Genomic DNA, 6,743 nt, shown 5'->3' with positions numbered 1-6,743 from the left:
CCAAGCATCTTGTTTTCCAGTAATACTACAGGATACATAAATGCCACAGACACATAACTGGGTGAACCTTTCAGATTGTGACTCAGTTTTTCTAGAGTCCCTAGATAGAGGTTCCCAGAGTTCTTAGGCACACTCTTTTGCTTTGGATCACGACTTTAACTACTCAGTCTTAAGCGTTTCACTTGGACCTTCATGACACAAGCACATGGTTAGGGACAGCTTGATTTAGCCGCTTAGGCCAGGATTTTATTCCTTTGGGGCCTCATATCCATTAATGCTCAAAGCCTTAGATCCTTTTTACCCTTGCCTTTTGATTTTAAGGGCTATTGGCTTTTCCTGCTTGCTTTTTCTTTTTCTTTCTTTTTTTCTTTATTTTTTGCCAATTTTTTTGTATTTTTTACTATTTTTTCTTGCTTCAAGAATCAATTTCATGATTTTTCAGGTTATCAATAACATTTCTCTTTCTTTTCATCATTCTTTCAAGAGCCAACAAATTTAACATTCATAAACTTCACTATAAAAAATATGCACTGTTCAAGCATTCATTCAGAAGACAAAAAGTGTTGCTACCACATAAAAATAATTAGAATTTTTCTTAATGAAAACTCGAAATAACTGCCTCCTTACTCTAGAGAAAATCTACTATTTTATTCATGTTTAGTGATGATGAGAAGAACAAATTATAGCTTACTTGGAGATAATAATAAAAATAAAAATAAAAATAAAGACCCTAATTACTAATACTCATAAAATTCTTAAGATAGGTTTCTAATAATGAAAGTTATCACAGATTTAAGATTAGGACTCAACAACCTTTATTTTGGGAGATGGGTGCTCCTTCAATCTGTGGGGTGTCTGGTCCCTCAAGGGAGAGCTTCTGGCGCTTCAGCTTCTGTAGCTCACGTCCTTGCTTTTCTTGTTCCTTGATCTCGCGTACTCGAAAACCTAGGTTGTTACATTCTACCCTCCTAAAAGAAAATTTTGCCCTCAAAATTTCAGCCACGTGCAAGAATCCATCTTCAAGCGATCTATTTCCTTCAAGCCATCCTGACGATGAGATTGATCCGTTCCTTACAACATCAAAATCTCACACAACCATAGCCATGAACATCATAACAGCTATGAAAATAGCTGTGGCTCACATCGATTCATCGTTCAGAGATCGATTAAACCATGGCTATTCACAATCATTGAGGTCTTATCCGCACCAAACAATCAATATTAAGGTGATCAATCATAATATCTCAAGTTAAGCACGAACATTCTCAAAATGAGCGCTCATAGACATTCATGCCTAATGTATCTTAAAGATACCCTAACGGCATCAGACACACAAGCAGAGTATGCAATGAAGCATAGTTAGTCCACTCCCCAGGCTCTACCGGGAACGAACTGCTTTGATACCAAATTGTAACGACCCAATTTCTGGTATGTCATGATCATACTAGAAACTGAGCGCTACCAACTTGTCTTCCTAATTATTATCTATTATTTATTATATGAGCCTGATTCGTTGTTAAAAGCGTAATTAGTTTGCGAGGTAGGTTTTTTTTTAAACATTTGGATTAATAAACAGAATCATTCATAAGCAATTCACAAATAATAATAGATAAAACGGTTATAAACAACCACACATAAATACATCTCAAGAAGTTGATAACATTTCGTGATCCAGCCTTTATTAGAGTATAGCCTTTTAGTTAGAACACCCCTAGACATAGCTAAATAATATCTATATACATACATATACATACAACACCCCAGGCCCTAACCTGTTCAAGAAGTCCCTAAGCTGGCACCTAGGCTAGCCTAGACTCTATACTCACCTAGTTCCTCTAAATTACTAAAGTGAGGGAAAATACGTTTTAAGTCTTCAAAACTCAAGTTAGGTGGAATGTTATCAAAAGGTGGAAGGTCGTCTACTACTCCTCTGCACGATCATATGGCATCAAAGAGCGTCTCTCAAGTACTTCATCGAGTATCCACATAACATCAGTCTCGTACACAGGATTTATGTTAAAGTTCACATACGAACGGGGTGCAAACGTTGGCTGGTCTCATAGTATATACATATAACAGAGAACGAGATTCACCCTAGATTCAGAAGAAGACCTAGAGCGGATTCATCTTTACGAACGAACATCATCGAACTACGGAAGGGTACTCATACTTCCATCTGAAGGGGGAAGGGAGAGAGAAGGGGTAAGAACTGGGGAGTTCTTAGTAGGGCCGGGGTTATTAGTAACGTTCATTAATTCTGTGTTGTTTGGCAGACAAATAACAGAATATAGAGAAATAGTTAACTGAAGACAGATAAATAGAGGAAGTAGAGAAATAAAAAACAGAACACAAATAAAAGAATACAAGAAAATAGAACACAGACACAGTGAATAGAATACAAATAAAGAAAGAATACATTCAAACAACAATCATAACAGAGGAAATGCACAACCAAGTATGATGCATGTCTAGCCCAAGTGTAGGTAATGAGCTCATTTGTTGGTTACATACCCGCTCCCGACGTTACCCAGTAACCTCTGTCTTGATAAGGCTTTCCTGTTGGTAATATCCACTGCAGGCAACCTTTGTCTTGCAGGGTATCCACTGCAAGCAACCTTTGTCTTGCAGGGCGGCACTTATTAGCCGATATATGCTCAACACACTCACTGTAAGCAACCTCTGTCTTACAGGAGCACAACACACTCACTGTAAGCAACCTCTATCTTGCAAGAGCAAATACACACTCACTATAAGCAACCTCTGTCTTACAGGAGCACACTAATCTCGATACCTCTGTAAGCAACCTCCGTCTTACTACAAAGCATTATAGCAATGTATCCCAGGAAAGCATTCTCAGTGGTCGTACCACCATCTATCTGATTACTTCTATGCAGCAAATTCTTACATAATCATTCTCATTATCATCATTCATTAACATTCTCATTATTCATCATCACTTTCACATTCTTATGCAGTACCTCTTTCTTTCACTGTTCAATCATGCTATACAAACTCTACAGCTTTTACTTTTGCAACATCTTAACTCAAACCATTTCTCTTTATCACATTACTCTTTTCTCTTTTTCTTTTTACTCTGCTCTGATTACTCTTTTCTCTATATCCCTTTATTCTTCTCTGGTTACTCTGTTCTCTGTGTTTCTTTACTCTGCTCTGATTTCTCTGCTTAACATATGTATTTAAAGCTTATGTAAATTTCGGTATGAATAGTTAGTTTGTTCCAAGCATAGGTTCATTAAGTCTATACTGAAATATTTTAACTTTTTATGTTATACCTAACCCTAGTTGCAATTCAAGGACTAACTATGTTGCCCTAGTTCGTTCACTAATCTCTGTCTGTTTTTCTGTCATTAAAACTTTACAAAATTTTCTTTGGTTTTTATCTTTTCTTTAACTTTTTATCTTTCATTTATCTTTGCCTCACTAATATGTTCTTACCACTCCCTAAGTGTTTTATGAAGGTAATTATGAGATTCTGCACTTAAAGTTGTCTTTCTAAAGCTTTTACAGAAAACTGCCTTTTCCGCATTATTTTATTATTTTTATTAAAATATTATTTTTAATTAAATATTATTATTTATTGTTTTATCATTAAATTTTCGAAAATTATCCCACTTTAACTTTTAACCTTTAAAATTCACTTTTTACCACCCGTAACTTTTAATATTTCTACTTCAACCACCCTAACTTTTAGAAATTACAAAATAACCCCTCAAACTCCAAAATAATTACAACCTTGCCCTTTTTAAGATCTAAAAGGTGTTCTTCATTTTTCTTCACCACACTCAAAGTGTTCTTCATGTTCTTCATAAATTCTTCAAATTCTTTCTCTATTTTTACCCGTTTTTCAATCTTTTCATCAGCCGATTTTTACCAAAATTCATAATAAATTAGCAGCCACCAAAACCCAATCTTTTCTACTTGATTTTTAACACAAATTGAACTCCAATTTAAGCTCTAGGGTTCGTTTTTCCAGCAGCCCTCAAGAACAACATTCATAGCTTGAATATCATCAAATTTCATAAAAAATTCAACAAACTATCACCAAGAATAACTCATATAAGCAATCAATTTCAAGCATAACCAAACCATATCATAATCACACATCTTAAACACAATCAATCAAGATTAAATTCGCCACACCTTACCTGGTTTTGCTGCTCCAAATTCGGTTAGACTTTCAGGTGGTCCTTAAGCACTTTTTCCTCCTAAATCACATCAAGAACAACTTTAAATCCAAAAACCCTCAACTAACCAAATCTCACTCAGCATGTTAGGAAGTGATTTCTAACCATATACTTTCTGGAAAATCACGTTTCTTGGCCCTCAAGTCAAGTTAAACATGATTCCTAAGGAAGAACATCAAGAAAATACATGTTTAAGCATGTTTCCTTGAAAACCGAATTGAAGAGGGAGGGAGACAGCCATCTCACCTTATTTCCAGCATTGATATGTTATATGGTTATGTAGAGGAAGAAGAGAGGATCATTTTGGTGAAATCGGAATTTTGATTTCAGTTTTAGTTCAGAAGAAATCAAGCTTTGAAGATTAAGTGTTTATGAAAGTTTCTCTCTTTTCTCTCTTGTTAAGTTCGGCCACAAAGTGAAAATGAACCAGCCTTGGGGGTTTTGGAGGTGTAAGGTGAGTTGTGATTGGTTGGCTTGGAGGTGGATTAAAATAAAATTAAAATATCTCAGGTGTATAACTATTAAAACTAGGTATATCGGAACACACATAAAAACATCTCTAAAAATTATTTTCTGAGCTACTAGCATAAATGACACTAGTAACATATTTATTATGAGAATATAACATGTATGATGAGGCCTTAGCATTGCTAAAGTCATAAGAGAGTGATGGTGCTAAGTTGCACTAGTAAACTGTGAACCGAGTTAAACCGATTTTCTATTTTTAACTAAAACTGACCAGGTAACCTTATAATATCATTCAAGAAGCTTCTAATACTCATATAATGATGATATTATACTATTATCTCTCTTCTCTCATGAATCAAATCCGGTTCATCAAATTGAGATTATTTACGAAAAACAGAATCAAAACTCATAACCGATATGGTTTAAAAATTAAGTTCTTCGTGACTGCGTTATTGAGCTTGCCTCAAAAAGGTTCTAGCTTCAAGATGACATAATGACAATGAGGATTGAGATACTTGATGATATATCAAAGGTTCTCCCCTTACTGATCCTCCGGAGTTCTCCGTACTTTCAGAAAAGATCTCGCGTACTCGAAAACCTAGGTTGTTACACATTGCTTCTTGCAGCTTGGTGACAGATGCTTCTAGGCGAGCCCAGTAGTCAATTTGAGGGATCTCTGGGAGGAACTCCTGCGCCCTCCTCTTGATGAAGTTGTCGTGTACTTGTTGTCCCTCCATTGACTTTTTGGTGATTGGATGCTCGACTGAGATAAACTCATCCACTCCCATCTTTATGCCAGCATCTTTACAGAGCAGAGAGATTAAGCTTGGGTAAGCTAATTTGGCTTCGGTGGAGTTCTTATTTGCAATTGTGTAAATCTCACAAGAAATCAGATTATGAATCTCCACTTTATTTCCCAGCATATTGCAATGAATCATCATTGCTCTTTTGACAGTGACCTCATAGCGGTTGCTAGTGGGCAGTATAGAATACCCAATGAAGTCCAACCAACCCCTAGCGATTGGTTTGAGATCTCATCTTTTGAGTTGGTTTGGAACATCTTTTGAGTTGGTTATCCACTTAGTTCCATGGAGGCATATGTCCTCTAGAACTTGGTCTAAGCACTTATCTACTTTCACCATTCTCCTATTAAAGGATTCTGGATCATCTTGTAGTTGAGGCAGCTTGAAGACCTCTCTTATTTTGTCTAGGTGGAAGTAAATAGTCTTCCCTCTGACCATAGTTCAAAAGGTATGGAAGGCAGTTCCCATCAATCTCTGCTTATCTGTTAACCATAGATTTGAGTAGAATTCCTTGACCATGTTTCTTCCAACCTTTGTCTCAGGATTAGCTAGGATTTTCCAACCTCTGTTTCGAATCTATTCTTGGATCTCCGGATATTCGTCTTCTTTCAGATTGAACTTAACTTCCGGGATCACTGACCTCAAACCCATTATTTTGTGGTAATGGTCTTCATGTTCTTTGGTTAAGAACCTCTCTTGATTCCAAAGTGGTTTTGGATTATTCTCTTTCTTGCCTCTTAGAGTGGTTTGTTTTCCTTTAGGAGCCATGATCTTGGTAAGTTTTTTCTTAGTGATCATGGAAAAACACACCAAACTTAGAGGTTTGCTTGTCCTCAAGCAAAAGAAAAGAAAGGAGAGGAATAGAGGGGGAGACAGATTCGAATGGTGGAGTTTTGGGATGGCCGAACGTGTATTTAAAAGGGAGGGGGTAGGTCTCGAAAATTTTTGAAAAAGATATGATAGGAAGATATGATTTGTAAAAGATGAATCATGATATGAAAAGATGAGATTTTAAAATTCAGAAGATATGGAAAAGATATAAAGAAGTTAAATCTAAACTTTTGTTGATGTGTCCAAGAATTAAAAGAAGATATGATGAGTTGGAAAAGATTTGGAAAGAAATAGAAAAGATAAATGAGTTTTTGAAAAAGATTTAAAAGAGATTTTGAAAGAAAATTAAAAAGAATCTAGAAGATTATTAAATTTTTTATAATTGAATTTGAGAGATGAAAATTTGTATAATGTTTATGCAGAAAATTATGAATTT

The sequence above is a fragment of the Arachis duranensis genome, chromosome 4, assembly GCF_000817695.3.
Source record: "Arachis duranensis cultivar V14167 chromosome 4, aradu.V14167.gnm2.J7QH, whole genome shotgun sequence".
Classification (NCBI taxonomy): domain Eukaryota; kingdom Viridiplantae; phylum Streptophyta; class Magnoliopsida; order Fabales; family Fabaceae; genus Arachis; species Arachis duranensis.
This window is presented reverse-complemented; position numbering follows the sequence as displayed.